Source organism: Grammomys surdaster, unplaced genomic scaffold, assembly GCF_004785775.1.
Source record: "Grammomys surdaster isolate TR1022 unplaced genomic scaffold, NIH_TR_1.0 188, whole genome shotgun sequence".
Classification (NCBI taxonomy): Eukaryota; Metazoa; Chordata; class Mammalia; order Rodentia; family Muridae; genus Grammomys; species Grammomys surdaster.
The window spans coordinates 11,788,535-11,810,539 of record NW_021604633.1 but is presented as its reverse complement, the minus strand read 5'-3'; the positions used below and the strand labels follow the sequence as shown (position 1 = coordinate 11,810,539).

Below are 22,005 nucleotides of genomic sequence, written 5' to 3'. Positions count from 1 at the left end.
GGTTTGTGAATTCCTTCCAGAATTATAATTAAACTTCTTCTAATACTTCATGGATGATATTGATTTTAGGTCTACTGTGTGACATAGGCAGGTATGATGAGGATACTATAAGGTAGCATACCATACTATTGATTTAGGGTGCGATCAATAAACATGAATTCTCCATGGGAAGGTGTGTCATCAAACAACATGCCTTTGCATAAATGTGGTTAGAAATTTCTGCCACCCAGTTAACTGTCTCAACATTACAATTCTGGATGTTTTTCTTAATGGTATTTTGTGGATTTTCTATCTGAAGATAATTATAACTCTCCCTGTAGTAAGATATAGAGGGCTTTGGGGGAGGAAATGCATGTGCAGATAAATATGTAACATATGTAATATATTTTTCTTAAATTTTCTGGATGGTCATACCTCAGTTTCTGTACTAGCTGAACCAAACACATTTTCATAAACATGGAAAGTTTTGACTTTCCCAATTCCCTTGTCAGTAGTTGTTCTGTTCATAGCTCTTCCTAAAGGGATAGAATGGAATCTCAAAGTAATTTTATTTCATATTTTTCTAAAAAAATGTTGAATATCTTTATGTTCCTTGCTGTTTTGATTTTTTTTTTTGAGAAAGAGAACTTTAGATTGCATGTGGAGGAAGCTCAGAGGACCAGAAGGACCTGGAAGAAGGGAAAATGTGATCATAAATATTATATAATAATAGTTAATGAAATATTTACTAATCATTTGCATTCCATCTTGTGAGACTGGTCTCCTGTTTTCATTTTGCCTTTTATTGAAAGACATTTTGAGGAGGGTGGCATTTAGTTTTCTCAGTTCTTTATAAGCTGGATATTAGTCCCTGTCTAAAACGAAGATAGCAGACTTTTTCCCCACCTTGTAAGGTGTTTACTCTGTTGATAACTTCTTGCTATACAGAGCATTTTAATCTTGCCTAACCATATTTATCAGTTCTTGAGGCTAATTCCTTGGTTCCCTGCCATTTATGTTTACTACAGCTCTCTCCATAACAGCAAAGAAATGGAACCAGCCTACATATTCCTCAATAGATTATTCAATAATAAAAGTGTGTCATATGTACCTGATTGAGTTTTATTCAGCTATGAAGAAAAAATAAATTGTGAAGCTTTTAGAAAAAAAATGTATGGGTGGAAAGTATTTTATTAAGTGAGCTATCCCAGGATCAGATAAACAAATTGCACAATTTGCCTCTCACTGGCAGACCCTAACTGCTAAAGAGTAAATGTATATATTTAAGTGGAAGTAAGCATGGAAAAATATCAGGAAATTAAAAAGAACCCCATGAGACCAAATGAGACAAAAAGAAAAAGAAAAAAAAAAGAAAAAGAACAAGAGACACGATAGGGTAATGATGATTACTAGGAGGAGAAAAGATCCAGAAAGAACGGCAATGAGTTAATAGGAATGACTAGCAGAATTGCAGCTGCATTGAATATGTAGATTTTCAATCCACAGTTTCCTCAATATTATATTTATATAGTATTTACATTATATTAAATATTAAAATATTTTAAGTACTAAATAAATGAATATACCATATTTGACTTTGTCTATGAAAAATATTTTGACTGTTCCCATATTTCCAAGAAAGATCTGTAAATAGAGCCTGTAGAGAAGCCATGCATTAATGCTCACTGTCAATAATACAGCTTTGTCTTTAACAACCCTCAATGGCAACAACAATGATAACATGTAAAAGACAAGCATGAAACGCTTTAGGAAATCAATGATGGACATGGTGACCTTACTAAACAGTGAGGTGGACATGAAGGACCTATTTTTTTCAAGATCTAAGTATGAGCAGTTTGAGTTCATGCACATCACATTTTCCTGCAGAAACCCAACCTGCTACTCAGCCCAGGGCAAGTGTGTCTCTGGGCCTTTTGTTGATCCTTTGGAAAGCACACTTGGTAAATGAATCAGGATTTGAGGATTTATTTATTTATTTATTTATTTATTTATTTATTTATTAGCCAAGAAACGAAAATTAGCATCTCATATATTTGTATTTGCATTACTTAAGAAGCATGGTCCAAGTTTCCAGCACTCCTGTGGAAATGAGGTGACCCTTTTATTATCATATTTGGCAAAGAGTGAGAGGTTCAATATCATGAGGGGTAAATATTATAACCATTGAAATAAATGAGATAAGACTTTCCTTCACTTGATCACCACAAGTGTTCCAAGGAACCCACAATGCTTTCATAATCATCAAACCCTTGGAGAGTTGAGTTTGAAAATTATAAAAGAATATAAATATAGAAGAATCCTATTTGGAAAACTAAACTGATATTAAAAATAGACACAAAATAGAAAAGGTACTACAATTATATTTTGTGGCCTACATCCACATAGTATTTTATGGAAATAAGTTACAGAGAATAACAAAAATATAAGTTCATCATAATTGCATCCTACTGTACTTACTGACTCATCCTATATCTTTGGAGGCCAACCAATTATCAAAAGGGATATACTGGAAAAGCATTAAAGAAGATTGCTATTTTTCTAAAGCATTATTTGTTCAATAAACCAGAGGGTTTCAAATTTATGAAAAATGAAGTAATACTTTAAGACAATTGTTTTATTAGACCTAAGACAAATTTATTTTTCTGCTAGAAAGTCCATTTTACAGTCAGCGAAAATGATCTTTCCATAGAGTGAGATGACAGCAAAAGCTCTAGCCAGACCAATCCCATGGCCAAGCACCAATCCCTAACACTACTAACGGTAGTCTGTTCTGCTTGCATGTTGTTCTCTGAGAAGCTCCACTCAGCATCTGACTCAGATAGATATAAATACATACTGCCAAACAGTGATGGAGCTTAGGAACCCTTATGGAAAAATAGGAGCAAGGATTATGGGTACTGAAGGGGATAGAAACTCCACAGAAATACCAACAGAGTCAACTAACCTGAACCCTTGGAGCTCTCAGAGATTGAACCACTAACCAAAGAACATACATAAGCTGGACCTAGGCCTCCTCGTTCAGGTGTACATTCATATGTAGCAGATGTGTAGCCTGACCTTCATGTGAGTGCTAAACAACTTGAGCAGGGGCGATCCCAAAAGCTGTTGTCTATATGTGGGATATGTTCTACTAAGTGGGCTGCCTTTTCCGGCCCGATGGGAGAGGAAGAGCCTAGCCTTGCAGAGACTTCAAGTGCCAGGGTACGTGTGGAATGTACCCAGGGAGGCTGTCACTCACCCAGAGGAGAAAGGGAGGGGGGAAGGATTGTGGGAAGGTATTACAGGAAAGAGGGCAGTGAGCAGGATATAAGGTGAAAAAGGAAAATAAATAAATTAAATTAAGAAACTAATGTCTGTTTTAGTTGTGTGGTTTTTTTTGTTGTGTTTGTTTGGTTGGTTGGTTTTGTTTTGTTTTTTCTTTTTCTGCTATGAAGAGACACCATGACCATAGCAACTCTTATAAAGAAAAAAAAAACAACAACAACACTTAATTGGGGCTAGTTTATAGTTTCAGAGGTTTTGTCTATTATTACCATGGAGGGAAACATGGTGTCATACGCTCAGACATGGTGTTAGATAAGAAGCTGAGAGTTCTACATCTTGATCTGTAGACAGCAGGAGACTGTGTAGCATAGTAAGCATAGATTAGGCATAGGAGACATCAAGCCCACCCTCACTGTGATACACTTCCTTCAACAATGCCACAATTACTCCAACAAGGCCATACCTCCTAATAGTGCAGTTCCCTATGGGACAAGCATTCAAATACATATATCAAAGGAGGACATTTCTATTCAAACCACCACAATATTCAAACTATATAGAGGGCAAACAGTATCTATGGCTTCATAAGAAGCATGACAATTGTACTCTGAAGTTAAAATTTAGTCCAAATAGAGCTGGCAATATTACCCACATACTCTAAATTTGCTGTATTCTGCAAAACTCTATATAATTCACAGAATAATTTATTTCTCATTCGAAATATATGATATAATATGATTGGCCAAAATATATAAAAATTCCATATATCTGGCCAATATTCATGAAGAATAGTGTTTTACAAATGAACCCATAAAAAGTAGGGAGAAAAATAAAATGAATTATGTAATTATTCCTGTCTCTGAAGTAAACACTAGTACTTTAACAGATGTTTATGAGAGGGCAGAAAACACCAAGATTAGATTGCATGAAGTTATAGTCTCTCGGATTTTCTGAGAAAGATCATTCACATGGAAAGGTGCCATAAATTGAATAGAGTTGACTGTCTAGAAAGAGGTATGCACAGTAGTACAAAGATGCCTGAAAGGGTATTAGATCACCTGAAGATGGATTGACAGGGGCCATGGACTACTCTAAATGCATGCCAGGAACATAATCTATGAACAGAATTAAAGTCCTTTAGAAGAACAGTCAGCATTATTATCTGAGTCACCTCTACAACACCTTCCATTTGTATTTAAGAGAAAAAGAAAAAAGTGATTACTGAATATGTAATAGGTTAACATTAGATAGAGATTCAAGAACAAAGATTTCATCCGTTTTATAAAAATGTATTTGAGAACTTTTGGATGATGTTGTTTTTGATGTTGTGGATGGTGTTGTATTGCTCAAGCCAATGCATTTCAGTAGCTATATGAGATGAGTAAACACAGTGGCCCTTTGGAAGGAAGCAGACAGTAGTAAAATTTATGGTTTTCTGTGAAGTAGCCATATTAAAGGTATTCATTCTACTGTTAGATGAAGCTACCAGGTCCAATGCCAAAGATGAGCTAGGAGGTTGACAATACTCTTTTAAATATAAAGTATAAGCTAAAACTATATAGTTGGATTAACTTTTATGCAAATTAATCTCCAGTCTGTCTCCAATTATTAAAGACAAAAAAACAGTGGAAGGAGTCAGAAAAGGAAGGTTAACTCTCTTATCAGAAGTAAATAGAAATGGTAAGGAAGAAAAGGAAGGGTTGGAAAGCTTGTCTTAGGACTGTAATACCCATTTCCAACATGTTGGCTAAACCAGAAGGAAGTCCTCAAATTGGTGCTTGAGCCCAAGTCTAGAAAAATCTTTTCCCTAAAAGACAGAAGAAATTAGATGAATATATTAGCAGAGATTTTTAAATGTTTGAACACAATTTACTCCATGAAACCATGAAAGCCTTTGACAAGCTTCTTCCAATAATTCTCTGGTATTTGCCAAGGGGTGGGGGAGGTTCTTTTCCTTTATACTAGTTTCCTTCATCAACATGTACACAATCATGGTCACTTAAAGAAAATCTTGCCCACAAATCTGCCATTCAATACTAAAATGAATGGGCATCCCTTATAGTTATATTTGTGCAGTGCCAGACACATTTAGATCAGGCACATTCTACAGTCAGACAACAGTACCTATTTCTTTTTCACAGTCCAACTAGGTGGTTGGATCCAAATGCCCTTTTAATATTAAAAATAATCTAAAACTTAATGTACAGACCTTAGCTAATATTTTTAGATGAATTAATATCCAGTATGTCTTATAAAACAAGGTATAACTAATTTTGTTAAATCCTCATAAAAGATTGTTTAAACAAGTAAGTCATGGGTTTTAAGTTTTTATTTCCTTTGGTAGTATAAGTTTTATAGGTCGTCTCTAACTAGAGACATGAAAGATACTGACTGCTTTAGTCTCAAAAATAGTTGGTTAATTCACCTAACAAGAATGCCTTGCAACATGGGAATATCAGTGAAATGGACCAGAAAAAAAAATCCAAGCTATGTTAATAGTTGTTTGGGGATTCAATATCCAAGTCTTGCATGCAGGAAGCTTAGGAGTAAGAGGGATAAAGGTGTAGGTCAGTAGCAAGGTACTTGCCTATTCTGTGCAAGGGTCTCAGTTAGTTTACTTCAAAACTTACACACACACACACACACACACACACACACACAAATACAAACACATATACTTCATGACCACTGTGTTCATGTTATTTTATAATAGTAAGCCCACATATTTTAATATAGAAACTCAGCAAGTATAACAGGAATGATTTAAGAAGAATAAACTCTAGAGTCAAGAACCAAATCAATTATGCAACTTGATAGAGAGGTAATAAATAAAACCACTTAATTAGAAAAAAATGATTAGATAGCCTATAATGTGGTATTTAGATATGCATACAAGTTAAAAGACTCATGCTATACTACTGACAAGTAGTAAAGGACTTTTGTCAACCTAAAACAGAAATGCATTGCTTTCGATAATGGATATTTCATGACAGGTAAGGAAAGCATTCTTGACAGAATGACCTAAAACAGGCTCAGTCTTGTTTATGAAATAATAACGGGGAGAGGCAGAGAGCTTTGGGGGGCTGCTTGACAAAAATGTGACATGGGCCAAGGACAAGGAAATGGGCTTCAGGCAGGAATCTGACATTAGGCTAGAACAACAAAGTAATTTCAGGTAAGACTCTAAATATTAGGCTGGAACAAAAAAGTAATTTCAGGCAGAAATCAAACTCTTAGGCTAGAACTAGGAAGTGGCATCAGACATGAAAATGACTGTGGGCTAGGACAGAGAAGTAGGCGCAGATATTTTGGTCATCCTGATAAGCCCTTAGAAACAGTGATGACAGGAGTGTTAATGGAATTTTGTTTATTGCCTTGCTTGTTCTTTGACTATTTGTGTTTATTGTCTTGCTTGTTCCTTGACTATTTGCATCTATTGTATTGCTAGTTCCTCAGCCTAGAACTGACCTTAATACTTGCATGTAATTAAAATGATATAAAAGCAAAAAAGAAGAGGTAGGATGGGATGGGGGTTTCTAGGAAGGGGAAATGGGAAAAGGGGATGACATCTGAAATGTAAATAAATAAAATATCCAATAAAAAATTAACCCAATTCTCTCACCCCCCCTCCAAAAAGAGGAAGCCATCAAAATTTGTGTAATTGTTCTACACAAGACTTCAAGAATTCATACAACTTGAGAGCCTTGTGCACTACTGGATTACTTAGCTGTGGCTCTTATCTTTTTGGATAGTAGGGACATCAATAATTAAATAGATAATTGTTGTAAAAAAAAAAAAAAGAAGCAGTGTTACCAGGCACAGACTATGGTCATCTGTAGCTTGACCTATCACTAAGTTCCCATTTCATTATTAATTTTTCTCCCTGTACTTACAAAAAGTAGTACAGTCGATGTTCTTCTTATGGGAAGAAATTAATTGAGGTTATATGACCCAAAAATGTCTTTACAGGAGTTTTATAACAAAGTCAACACCATTCCAATTTTTTCAGGTGCACAACAGCTAGTGTGCACTCTTCAGGACAAAGATATGAAACTGTTGGAATACCTTATGATACTTCAGCTCTTCTCACCATGGCTTCTAAGGAGCAAAGGTACTCTTTTGAAATTTGTCAGAATAAGTATAGAAATATTTCCCTATTAGTCAGTTGTTGGTATCCTCGGGTCAATAATACATAGGTAAAATGTTTCATTTAATTGTAATGGTCAAAGTAGCAACAGAAAATTCACATACATGTTACTATTTTCTAGAAGGACATTGAATTTCTGATAGCAGAATGAATATTCAGTTACTTGGCTAAAAAGGAACTGCTTAGATTTATTTCCAAACTGTTTTGACACATAGCTACACATTTATTGTAATTTTCTAACGTTTCATTTAGATTTTTTTAATGGAAATTTGTGAGCATGGCACAGAACAAAAGTAAATGCAATCTTCTTGGGGAGCAGAAGACTCTGAACAAGATTTGTGGAGTTGTACAAGGTCTATGAGAGAGAAAGGGCATGAGGGAACGGGGAAAGGGCTGAGTGGGTAAAGCACTGGCTGCACAAACATGAAGACTTGAGTGTAGATCTCTCACATCTATGTAGAAGCTGGATGTGACTGTAACTGTCTGCTAGTGCAGCCCTACGGCCAGATACAGACAGCTCAATACCATGGACTGGCTGTGCAGACTATTAAGCCAAAATATGTACCTCTGGGCTCAGTAATAGACCCTGTCCTAAAAATCTGTGGTAGAGATTATCTGGCATCAATGGGAGGAGAAGCCTTTGGTCCTATGAAGGCTTGATGCCCAGCATAGGGGAATGCCAGGGCAGTGAAGTGGGAGTGGGTGGGTGGTGGAGTAACCTCATAGAAACAGGGAGAAGGGGAATGGGATAGAGGGTTTGAAACTGGGAAAGGGGATAACATTTGAAATGTAAGTAAATAAAATATCCAATAAAAAAATCTGTGGTGGGAAGGTGTTGAAAAAGATATTTAAAATCAAACATTGGCCTGCAAGTGCACAATCACAAAGAAGTGACCACTCCTCTACGTATACTATACATATTCATGCATCACATACACAACCCTCCTCCCCAAGAATAAGCAAGAAAAATATACACCTGTGCTAGTTAGGGTAGAAACAACCATCAGAATAAATTATTCCCCTTTCTTAGCAGTGATGGATGACTCAATTCCTTAATAGTATTTATTATTGGCATATCTAAATGCTGGGGCTGATTCAATAATACTGTACATATGTGGATATATGAACATGTGTGTATATGTATATATGTTTATGTCTGTATATGTACCTATTTATGTATGTATATGTGTATCTCTCATATATGATAGAGATAAATCTTTCACTTCTCTCCATTTGCATATTTTTGTTTTCTTGGCATTCATTTCCCTGAGTAGTACATGCTGGAAAAAAATTTTAGTCAAATACAAAATAACTTCTTTTCTCTTAGGATCTATTTCTGAAGCTTTAGAATTAAAGGATGGGATGAAAAATGTAGCTTCAACCAAGGACTGGAAAGTCTCTGAGAAGTCATATTTACACAAAGGTAATGTTACATAGACTACATATGAATATCCGAACTAGAAGAGGACGAGTCCCTTTGCATATGTAAATGTCTCTAAAAGACAAGTGAGGAGCTTGTGAATCAACAACAGACAGGGAAGTGATGTGAATACCACAGGAAGTGATGTGAATACCACAGGAAGTGATGTGAATACCACAGGACTGAATTGAAAGCATAGATACTGTGTTATGGCAGTTGATGTTTACATTCTGAAGTTGCCAACATTAACAATGGTATTTTACAGATAGTGCAAGGATAAGGAAGGTTAAGATCTTTCCCAGAGTACCATACATGGAATAAAGCATGAAAATATATAAACTACCCAGGTATGGTTCTCTATTCAGCCATAGTCATACTGAATTCCCTGTACTGCAATTTCCTCTTCTTTTAGGTGGACTAAAAAACAGTGCCTCCAATGTAGTATCAAAATATAGGATTAAATCAGTTAATATTTATAAAGCATTTCAAGCAATGTGAATTAAGCAGAGAAAGTTTGATGAAGCATAAATTCAGTTCAAGTAAAATCATCAGTCCAGCCTCTTTTTTTTTTTTATGAAACAGTAGTGGATACAATAACAAGAAATTGGAGAGAATCACAGTCATCAGGAATAACTGAGTAAGAGAAGAAAATTGTACTTAGTAGTGTTGTCTTGATTTCATTTGTAAATATTGCTACAGTAGCATCCTAAAATATGGGCTTTACCCTCTGACAGTAATGCTCAACTTTAAAACATGTAACAGAGAGTAAAAGAATGTAAACGGATACTCTTGGGGATCCTACATAGAAAACACTTTTGTGACATTGAAATGTTAAGTTCTTACATGCCTGAAATAAGTTGAATTTACCCTGGCTTTCCTCATTCCATAGGAACATGTGGAACATATTGGACAATGAATGAGTATATTTAGAAGATTGTTAAAGGACTAAGTAAAAGGAGTTCCTGTCATTGAAGAAAAGCTTGGCCAGACACGTGAAATGTAATTCATGGAAAAGACAGCTAGTATGGCCATTGAAATATTTGGCCTGAAATTGTAATTAGTTAATGAGAACTTTTTTTCTAGTTTAGATATCAACATTTCTTAATTAAGTTGATTTAGTTTAAGAAATCATGATACTCATCCTTTCACAAAGACTCAAGCAAAATACTTTAAATATATACAAAAGGGCTAAAACTTCACAATGGTGCATGGAAATTTAATAATGGTAGGATTCCTGAAAATATTTACACCCCAACACTGTGTCTATAATGGTTATTCCAGACAAATAGAAAATCCAGAATTTTACACAGGGTATTTGCACTATATTAAGTAACAAGCATTGGTATTTTTTAGATATTATCTGTGAGACAGTTGTGGGATTTGTTAAATAAATACATTTAAAATCACTAACATTTATCCATAATTCTATAGTTTTAAGAAATTATAATTAAAGATGAAATCTTTAATTCTTTTATAAGACAGACTTTAATACACTTATACTTTTAGTAAAATAGTCCTTTTGGTCTATTATGTTTTTGAATGCTGGGTAAGTGATTTGCCCCACCTCTGCCTGACCTATGTAAGCCAACACCACCCTCCCTCACAAACTCAGCTTCCCCTTTGACCTCAAGAGACCCAGCAGTCTGTTTCTCATTTGTAACTCTTCCTTTACCTAACCTAGCAAGATTTTTCTAACCGATCTACTCCTTCCATCTCCTGACTGAACAAGACGGACAATTTATTAAGGTCACATATGTTTCTGTGAAGAGCCCTAGGGAAGATACTGTGTGTCAGTGGTTGGAACCAGTTGGTAATCTAACACAATTATAGTAAAATAAAAATACAACAACAGCTCTTACATCCTTTATACGTGTTATACAAGAAACACTGGTATCCAAGGATTGTTTTTATTCTTAAATTCACCCTTAGTGATGACAGTAACAGATATTAGAACTAAATGAATACATCAAGAAAATCATTTCTACATATTTTGGGAATTATTCATGTTTACAATACAATATACTATATTAGCAAATTAATGTTAGGGAAATAAAGTAAAACCAATTGCATAATTATACAAACATATATAATAAGACATGAATTTAGTGTACATATATGCACACACATGAATATCTATTTACAAAAGCCATATGTATATATGGTTTTGGTTTATAATCAATGAGAAGATGTTTTAGGTAAGTATGTAGTTTTATAATTTATGTCAATAAGTGGATACATTTGATTTGCTTGTCAGATGGTGGTTTGCACTGTGACTTGGGATAAAATACATAATGATGGATTACTCTTCAAGCATTTACAGTAATGTGAACTGAGGATTAAAATGCACTAAGATTCTGCTCTGGGAAGCACATTATTTCACTAATAAAATAAATTTCCAAGAGTTAAGAATTCTGTAAGATGCAAGCAGAGTACTGTTCTATTTTTCTACTCAATTTATTTGCATGCAAACAAAACCATACTTTAAAATTAAACATTTTAATTAGGATAGTATGAACTATTCCTTTGCATGTTATTCAGTGTTTGGCCTGACAGTTTGCTCATCTGTCAACCAAATAAAATTATAACTTAGACTGAAGTTCCATGTATGGTCTAGACCTCTCAGCTACTAGAGTTAGGAAGATGACTTATTTCTGTGCAAAATAAGACTTCATTTTAACTTTCAATTTTATTTTTATATGAGTACTTTAAATTTTTATTTTTAACATTTTATTTGTAGCTGTCTGTCAGACATCTGTTGATACAGATGTTGAGAAGTACACATACATGCAGATACCTGTAAAGGACTGAAGAGATCATATCCTCTTGACTTGTAGTTATGGGATGACTGTGAGCTGCCTAATGTAGGTGCTGGAAACTGAACCTGGGTCTTAACTCTTCAACACTGACCTATAGAAATGAGAGTACTCCAGAGAGAGAACAACAAAATCAACAAACCAGATCACTCTGAGCTCCCAGGTACTAAACCACCAACCACAGAGTATGCATGGAGGGACCCATGGCTCCAACTGCATATGTAGAAGAGGATGGCCTAGTCTGGCATCAATGTGAGGGGAAGCCTTAGGTCCTGTGAAGGCTTGATGACCCAGCATATGGGAATGATAGGGCGGTGGGGCGGGAGTGGGTAGGCGGGCAGGAGGGGGAGCACCCTCGTGGAGACAGGGGAAGAGGGATGTAACGGGTGGGGCGTTCAGAGGGAAAACAAGGAAGAAGGGTAACATTTGAAATGTAAAAAACCAAAATAACCAATAAAAAAGAAGCTCTCTTTTAATAACTATTTCCAACTCCATCCACTTGAATTATGTCCATCCACAAATTTCTTCAGAAACTTTATAAATAAATACATAGGTTTTTTTTGTTGTTGTTGTTGTTGTTGAAGTCTAGGGGCAGAAGTCTTTTTATGATACAAGAGATTGATATGAGTATATAAGCTGTGGTAGTTTGGAAAAGTTAGATAAAAATTCATTCATGTCTAATGCAAGGTACAATTAAATAAAATTTTATAAGCAAAGTAAACAAGTTGCTTTCATGTTATCAGAATATCTAGGAATCAGAAACCTACTTGGGTAGCTACTTGTTGGGAAATGGGCTGTGGACCTGTGTTTAGTTCCAGATTAATAATAGACTAAACTAAAACAGTAGAAGAACATTAAAGACTGCCTGAGAACATTGACAAGATTTTGTGACTGATTAGAGAATATGGTCAAAATTTTGTATTAATTAAAAGTGCCTATGGAATTAGTAATGCAATGGAAAATCAATAAAGGAGATAGAGTAGACAGGAGGGAACATGGAGGTTACTCCTGCAATGGGTAATGTTGAAGAGCTTGTAGATGGTGAAGAAGAACAATACAATAGACAGAGAAATACTTTACTCAAGAGAGAGCAGTCAAGAAAAGATGGAGACTGGGATATTTGCCATGTCTGAGTCACATTTGAAAAGGCAAGACATCGATAATGACATCCAAAACAACTGACTGAGGTAATAGTACCAAAGAACCAGAGTGAAATGGAAATGACATTTAAAAGTTTAATCTTAAAAAGTTAGGATGTATTAGTAACTGAGCAAATGTAGTTAAGATGAAAAGGAATTGGAAGCTTAGTCATGAATGGAAAGTGGACTTTGAACGAGAATGCAGTGGCATGTTAAGGGTAAACAAAATGATAGCATAGAAATACATGGTGAAATCTAACCAAATAGATCTAGATTTCATTTCATTGCCAGAAGAGATTTTGAAAGTGTAAGAAACAGAAAATTTAAAAAATTTAAAAAAAAGGAAACAGAAAATTTATAGAACTGAGTTTAGGAGTAAGGGATGAGAAAGGGGAGAGGACCTGATAATAATGATTGGAACAATCAGAAACTTGATTTCAGTTTTCTTTATGCTATTTATGCCATAGGATTATGCATTGTTTTAAATACTATGAAGGTATAAGTTACATATTCTTATGTTATGAATTCTAAGAATTCATAATTAAAGCCTCAATTGATTGATTCAAAAATTAAATATCAATTTACAGCAAAATTAAATCATAGAAAAAGTTCCAGTGGAGTTTCTCTTCAAAATTATTTAGGCAATTTTAGACTTTGATGCACACTTTTTATTGTTAGTATTTTTGAATTTTAACTCTCAGGGGAAGCAGTCTAAAGAAACATAAATACTAAAGTATCTCCACTTACACAGGTTAAGAGTGAGCATAATTCCAAGAGAAAAACTATTGTTTCTCAAAATACCCATAAATACAAATGTTAATTCCAAGTGTTCTCCTATTTGGTCAAGGTGTGAATAGTTAACACATTCATTTTCTCCATTGTAAGCATAGAAATATTTTCCTGAATAGCAAGCATATTTATCATTTTAGACTTGAACATTTTTCATAATAACCGTAGTCTTCTGGGACAGTTAACTCTTTCTCAGTACAAGTTAACTGCTCGTACTGGAGACTTTGCTCTCTGGATTTATTGATGCATTGTAGTGCCAGGATAGTTAAATGAGCACATTTCCCAAAGTAGTTATTTTTGCCTCTAAAGTCCTGTGCACATAAATCAGGATGCTCTCTATTGTCATCGTTATCTTTTCCTCATTTCCTTCGCAATTGATTCATAATGGTATCACTCATTGATACTGTCTCAAAACTCGTCAAGCTGGAGATGGCTTGGTTAGTATCATGGCTATTGATGGACAGAGGTAGTGTTCGGAAGTATAGATCTATAAATTTTATATTAACTGGATTCATTGTGTATCCAGCCATCAACTACCACACATTACTACAAAGAACGTGAAACATATTAATATTGGTCCACAAGGAACCACTTATGAACACATTCCATTGACCTTACTATAAGAATGATATAATAGCCCAGGATGCTCCTTTCTATTTTAATTATCAGTGAAGACTATCATGATTGCCACAGTTCAGCCATGCTTGGCAGGGCATGGAAGAGAGTCTGGATTCTTGAACAGCACTTAGTAGCTCAAACTGGAACGGAGGATTATCCTCACAATAAAGCAGCATTGTTTCAGAAACAATCCTCAGCCTGTGATTAATGAGGTGATGGATGCGGAACACATGACTGATTCCAGGTTTATTCCAGCATTTTTCTTAACGTAAGCCTCAGCCAAAACTGTCAGTGCTAATGACAAGATGACTAGATAAAGTTTCACCTGTGAGTGAGGATCTTGACTACAATTTACATTTTCCAAAATTTCCAAAAGCTTAAAAACAAATGGGATTGTAAATCTCCAAGGAGGAAATGGAGAAGCCTGCTTTGCACTCCTGGAACTCTTAGAAGTAACTGCAGGCTGATTAACAGAGTGAGAGTGTTGCCCAGAGGCTGCAGCATGAAAAAAAAGTAGTATTAAGAAGAATCCTACCAAGAAATTGGAAGAGGAGCGGCACAGGCATTCCAAAGGATAGAATCTTCAGTCTTCAATGACTATGTTTTGAAAAGTACACTGAATTCTATCATCTTGACATATGCTGTAAACCTTTTGAGGTCAAGGCCTAGGTCTTATAAAATCTAGAATCTACCCAGTACTTAGTACTCAGAGTTATGGGGTCCTTCTTAGCTCTATGGGTGAACGTCAGGGTCAGTAATAGTCACTGCTCCCGTGGGCTCCTGAAGGGATAGATTTTCTCCCTAGTTCACTAAGGAAGAAAATGCACAATATATGTAAAATGTATTTTTAAAATAATGAGTGAAAATTTATTTCCTAAAAGAAATGGCCTGCAGTTAAAATCAGATATAAGTAATTACCAAATTATTCTAAGCCATTTCTCCATCTGTGAAGTAGAAACATAGCATTAAATATGGGCGATCCTTTCCAGCTTCCTGGAACACTCTAGAGTCACAATATTTCAGAACTAAAAGAAACCTCAAATGTCAGGAAAGTTCAATATTGAGTTTGTGCATAACAGAGTAAAATGCATAGCTGGACTAGAAAAGGTCACATTGTTCCCTAAATGTGGAAATAATCCCGCATTGCACTTGGTTTAGTCACTATTTTTATGGGTCTGATGAAATTGCCCCAAAACCAAGACAAGAAGAAGGAGTTTATTTTGAGTTTAATGCTAAGAGAGGGTTAGAGCCTGTAATGGTAGGAAGAGCAGGTGGGAGAGATGGTGTCTAGAGCTGGAAGATCATATCTCTAACTGAAAGCAGGAAAACTAACTGAATATGGAATGAGGCTTTTGAAACCTCAAACTCTGTCCTCATACTTCCTCCATGAAGGCCCCACTTCCAAAGCTTCCCCAAAGAGGTTCAACAACTTAAGACTAAGTATTTAAATGCCTGAGATTCATAGAGGATATTACATCATAAACCTTAAAACATATATATGTACATATGCACATACAAGTTACAAGCATGCCTGAATATATATGTGCCTACACATGACAAACAGAAAATACAAAGAATCTTTAAATATTGAGGTGTTATGGCATCATAAGTTTAATCCTAGCACTTGGGAGCTGAGGCAGGGAGAAGATGAGTTTCAGAAAATACAGAACAGGGTGAGTCTCTCTCTTAAAAGGAAAATATTAGAGCCGGGCGGTGGTGGCGCACGCCTTTAATCCCAGCACTTGGGAGGCAGAGGCAGGCGGATTTCTGAGTTCGAGGCCAGCCTGGTCTACAGAGTGAGTTCCAGGACAGCCAGGGCTACACAGAGAAACCCTGTCTCGAAAAACAAAACAAAACAAAATATTAGGATGCTTAAATCAAGATGTACATTTTTTTACATTTTTAGGTTATTCTAATGCTAGATATACCTGTAGCCTAAATTGTTGAAAGGTTATTTGAAATTCCTGATTCAAAAAAAAATGAAGTGATAAACTCAGAAACTGTGTGCATACATACATGCATACATTTATCCATCCATCCATCCATACATACATACATATATACATACACTTGTGAACATGAGCCAAGTATGATACTGACATGAGTCAAAATATAGTAAAGCTCAATATTTTCATTACTAAAAATATGAAGAATAAAATAACCTAAATGCATAACAGTTGTTTTCTAGGTATGATCTAAATATACATATTCTTTTCATTCAGGGAGGTTTAACGTTTACCTCTGGAGTTGAGAGTATTACAAACAATCAGGCCAGAGATTGTAATTATTAGGTCAAATGCAATTCTGGATCTGCCTTAAATGGAAAGAGGCAAAACTTCACTTTAAGAGGAAACATACTGACAAGAAATCTACATGTTATGGAGACATATACTGAAGTAAAAATGCAGTTTCACTTCATGACTTTTTTGTCTTGAAGGGTGTAGAGTAGTTTCATAATCAAGAAATTAATCAGAGAAAGAACACAAAAAGAAAACACTTTGGGAGCCAAGGCGACTGTGTTCCAAAGTAAAATTTAGAGTTTCAAAGATTTCTCAAGGTTACAGTAATCCACATATGGATTGTATCATTCTTGACATTTTGCTACAAATATTGAACAGTAACTTTCATGAGAATTTCAGCCTCTGAAGATATTCTTTACATGGAATTTTTCATGCATATTGTATAAGAAATCTAATTAGACAGAAAGAGGTGTAGGTGGTGGTTGCTCTCTTATTTTGTGAATAGCTAATGTCTCCTTAACATTTGTGCTTTCAATTATATTCCTTTCAAAATGAGAAGAGAGATATAAACTCAGATTGTAGGTATTTGTTCAATGTTTCTTTCTTTTTTTCTTTTGGAAGGCCTTTCTCACTAGCTGTGTGATAGACTTGGATTGCAGTATTTGTTTCTTTCAGGCTTGGAGAGTACTAAGTAAGATTCTATGTGCTTGGTTTTGAAACATTTGTAATGCATTTCTGGACAGTGTGAAATTGTGAAGCAAAACAGAATTTTGCATGTCAGGTAGTTTAGTTCAGCCCTCCAGGGTTGTTTAACATGGTCATTCTGCTAGTGTTAGGAGTAAAAAAAAAAAAAAACAGAAATCCATAGAAAGTAATCTGCTCTTGAACTGTCATTGAAACTCTGGCCCTCGAGCTTAGGTACAAGCCCATTCCCATCAAAATTTGCTTCTTACTACCAAATACTTCTAAGCAAAGCTCTTCAGTGGTTGAAGGTGCTTTTTGCTTCTAGTCACAACAGTTTGTGTTAAACAAAGTAAGTACTAATTATATACAAGAAAGTTATTAATGTATCATTGGTTACTCATTTAAAATGCTTGTTTCTCAAATATACATATTTTCAAATCATATTCATTTTCAAATTTCAGAAAATCATATGAAAGAAACATTTGTTCAGAGTTTTAAAATAAACCACTGAAAGGCAATGGTGGCAAACATATCGATGTATAAAATGAAAGAGCCTTTTGTCTCTAGTGACTGGAGTAACTGAATGAAAAAGACTAAAAGAAATAACTAACTCAGGTTATAAACTCTTCCCAACAGATACTAACAGGTTGTTATTTTGATCTATTGCTGAGAAGGAAACTTTGGAGAAAAATAACATGAAAGTGTCACATATGTTCTAGTGGAAGTTTACAAATATACTTACCAAATTTTAAATAAAGTCAAATTAGTTCTTACAGGCTCCCTAATGCTTCTGGGAACCTAGAATTCAAGATACCAACCAACCAAAAATAGATACATAACCCTATCCCCACTGATCTGATAATGCTAGCTGTGTTATTTTTCATAATCCAAGGTTGTTATTATCACTAGTTTCAAGAAAATAGTTGTGATGATTTGAATGAAATGCCCTCCTACAGGCTTAGTTATGTAAATTTAAACTCTTTTGGGAAGTTATCAGACCTTTATATAGTGCAGCCATGCTGGAAGAAGTACATTATTTGGCATAGCTCAACAACTTCTAGTAACACACTGCTTACTATGTGTGGACAGACTGCTGCCATGCCTTTCACACCATTATAAAATGAGAGTATATGAAAAATAAATCCCTCCTCCCACACATTGCTTCTGGTCATCATGATTTACCACTGCAACAAAAATTAACTAATATAAAACTATTGACTTCATGGTTTCTACTCAATAGTGAGGCTTTCTTTTCTCATTTTGTATTTTCTTTCAAGAAAAGTTATTTTGATATATAAAAGTAATATAATATTTAAACCAGCTTGTCAATATAAAAGTCACAACCCTTGATGAATCTGACAGCTAAAATTGATATTAACTCTTCTATATGTTGGCTTCATTGGGCATAAACCTGCAAATAATTTTATTTGAAAATATGAGGGGTTGGATCCTTGTATCTCTCTTTTGTTCCAATTAAAAATACAAGATTCTGTACTTTTCCACCACTTGGCCCCTCTTACCCCCTCCCCTTGTTAAACATGCTATAAAAAAGCATTTCATGTTCAAAAAAAATTAAAAAAGAAAAAAAGAATAAAACAAAAAAAGAAAAAAAAGGAAAAAAAAAGAAATAACTGCTTAAGTATTTGTCTTCAATGTCCTTATTCCTTTATATGGGTAATTAAATACTATACAACTTTTTAAAAAATACATATTCTTTGGAAAAAATGTTCTATTTTTGGCCATGTGTCATCTAGTCATCTGTACTGGTAGCTCCCTCATACACATAGTTGTAGCTTTTAAAAAATATTTAATTTTATGCAATATACCATAATCATTCTCCTCTACAAACTCCTACCCCAGATACTTTCCACCATTCTATCCTCCCAACTTCATATTTTTCTGTTTCTTCCCAAAGAAAGAATGCAAAACAAGTAACAACAAAAAATAGAAAAAATAAGGAAAGAAATACCAAAGCAAATCAATACACACACAAAACAAAACAAAACAAAACCCCCACAAGTCTATTCTCTGTTGGCCATGAACTCTTGAGCATGTGGCCTTCCCTGGAGTGTACTTAATATGCACAATGACACTCTAATGGAGAAAATAGATAGTTCTTGCCTTCATTTCAACAATATAAGGATAGAAAATTAAAGAAAAAATGGGTAATAATAATGATGATGACAATAATGATGGAGATGATGATGTTAATAATAATAATAAAATAAATCAAACACAGGCACCTATTTCCTTCTACCATGATATAGGGCCTAGAACAAATCATTTGATCCCATTAGCCTTTAATTGCCTTGTTTCTAACATAAGGCAAATTTGGTAAACTCCAACAAGAAAGACCACATGGCGGCATGTACCACTGAGAACACATTGAAATGTTTAGCTGCTTTTTTTTTTTCTTTCCAAATGAACTCACTGTGGATCAGACCGTAAAATGATCACTGAAACAAATCAGCCAATACACTGTACATAAAGAAGCTCAGCATACACAGCAAGTGTGCCTGTGCCTTTCTTGTCTGTTGACAGACATCAGACCTTGTCACTAGTGTAGTCAATGGGGTGCAAAATCCTGTGGAATTTGCATAACTGAGCAAGATACCACATATATTGATGGAAACCCCAGATACAAGCTGTGTCAAGTATTGTCATCAATGATGGAGTTCTTGTTCTGACTCCAGAGCCAGCCAGAGTCTGCTTTTTCCTATTTATGGTAATAAAATTCAGTTCACTTCAGATCTTCTGCAATTATTTTGACTCAGTTAAGAACTTCTCTTTTATATTCAAGTTTGTGACTTTTTAATTTTCTTCTTCAGAAATACACATTCCAAGGTAGTCTGCATCCCGATGAGTATTTGGCCAACAAAAACAAACTCTAAAGCTTTAAGTTTGTGGGGTTTTTTGTTTGTATTTTTTTTTGTCTTATTGGTTTCTGTCTGTTTGTTTTGATTTAGTATGTGGAGAGAGAGAGAGAGAAGGAGAGAGAGAGAGAGGGAGAGAGAAAGGGAGGGAAGGAGGGAGGGAGGGAGGGAGACGGAGACGGAGACGGAGACGGAGACGGAGACGGAGACGGAGACGGAGAATAACAAAAGTTGTGGGGTAGGGAGGTGAAGAGAATCTGGGAGGAGATGGAGTCAGGGAAAATGTACAAAAATAATCTGTGTGTCTACAGGATGAAACAGAGACCTGAGATAATGGAGGTGCCTAAGAATCAATGGGGGTGACTGTGATTCAGTACTCTGGGGATATGAACCTGAAGAGGCCACCTTCTGTACCCAGGCAGGAACCCCAGTGGAGCAATAGAGACACCAATCCACCCACAAAACTTTCAACCCAAAATTTATCCTCTGTACAAGAAATGCAGGCCCAGGGACTAAACTACCAACAAAAAAAGAACACATGGAGTGACCCATGACTCCAGCTACATATGTAGCAGAGGATTGCCTTATCTGGCATCACTGAGAGGCGAGGCCCTTGGTCCTGTGGAGGTTTGATACCCCAGCATAAAGGGATGCTAGAGTGGTTAGGTGGGAGTGGTTGGGTGGTTAGGGAAGCACCTACATAGAGGCAAGGTGGAAGGGGAATATGGGATGAGGAGTTTTCCGAGGGGAAACTGGGAAGGGGGACAACATTTGAAATGTAAATAAATAAAATAACTAATAAAAAGTTACGTAGCATAACAAAAAGGAAAAGAAAGAGAAGAAATGCAGGAATAGGGTAAGGATCAGAGACTGAGGGAATGGCTAACCAAAAACCAGTCCAACTTAAGACCCATCACATGAGCAAGCAACTGTCCCTAGCACTATTAATGATATTCTGTTACGCTTGCAGACAAGAGCATGTTGTCCTCTGAGATGCTCCATCCATCTGTTGAGTCAGAAAGATAGAGACACCTACACACACACACACACACAGACAAAATGGATGGAGCTTAATCTGTATGAAAATGAAGGCTCACTCAAATAAGTTCTGCATTTATTTGTTTGTTTGTTTATTTGTTTGTTTTTCGAAACAAGGTATAGCCCTGGCTGTCCTGGAACTCACTCTGTATACCAGGCTGGCCTCAAACTCAGAAATCCGCCTACCTCGCCACCCAAGTGCTGAGATTAAAGGCGTGAGCCACCACTGCCCTGCAAGTTCTGCTTTTATCTTTGAGATAACAGAAATGACAATGATGAAAGTATTGAAAAGCAGGAAGAGGAGAGAGAGGCAGCCAATGGGAACATGGGACAAAAGAACAGACTTAAGACACCCACAGATGAAAAAGATCACTTAAAAATTAGAATCTTACAGTTGGAAAGATATGAATTAGTAAGAAAATAAAAAGATTTTGGCGTCTCTATAAATGTAAGCATAACAAGGTTGGTACTAGGATGTTTTCATTCTGTTCCAAAGATATAGCTTCAGGGCCTCTAAATATTTTCATAGACTACAGTTGCTTCAACTGTGGATGAGGTGGATTTTCTTTCATAGAGAAGAATGGAAGGAAGCCAAAGCTGTGTTTCAGGTTACCCCTTGCAAGCATATTTTAGAAACACTCATTCAGGTATAGGTCTTTTATTTATTTTTTTTTAAATACAGTGTTGCCTATCAAAACCAAAGACCTTCCACCTTCCAGAATTATACTAATTGCTAGGAATATGAAGCTGAGGATATCACAGGCCCTGGAACATTTTCATTCTACTAAAGGAGACAAGACATAAATTGTTGAATAAACTTTGAGGCATGGATGATAAGATCTTAGTACAAAGACTTCGGACTTTCAGGAAAAGTTGGATTATGAAAGATCACACCCTGGTAGGATTTTAAACCATTTTGACACAAATAGCCAATGCATTATTTAAAGCAAAATGGCAGCATGTACAAGTTTGTTTTGAAA

General features: G+C 35.5%; 1 protein-coding gene across 4 annotated transcripts in view; it reads right to left on the bottom strand.

The window, feature by feature from the left end:
- Positions 1-22,005, bottom strand: part of Agmo (alkylglycerol monooxygenase) — a 309,056-nt gene that overhangs the window by 230,660 nt on the left and 56,391 nt on the right. The gene's annotated exons all lie outside the window — the stretch shown is intronic.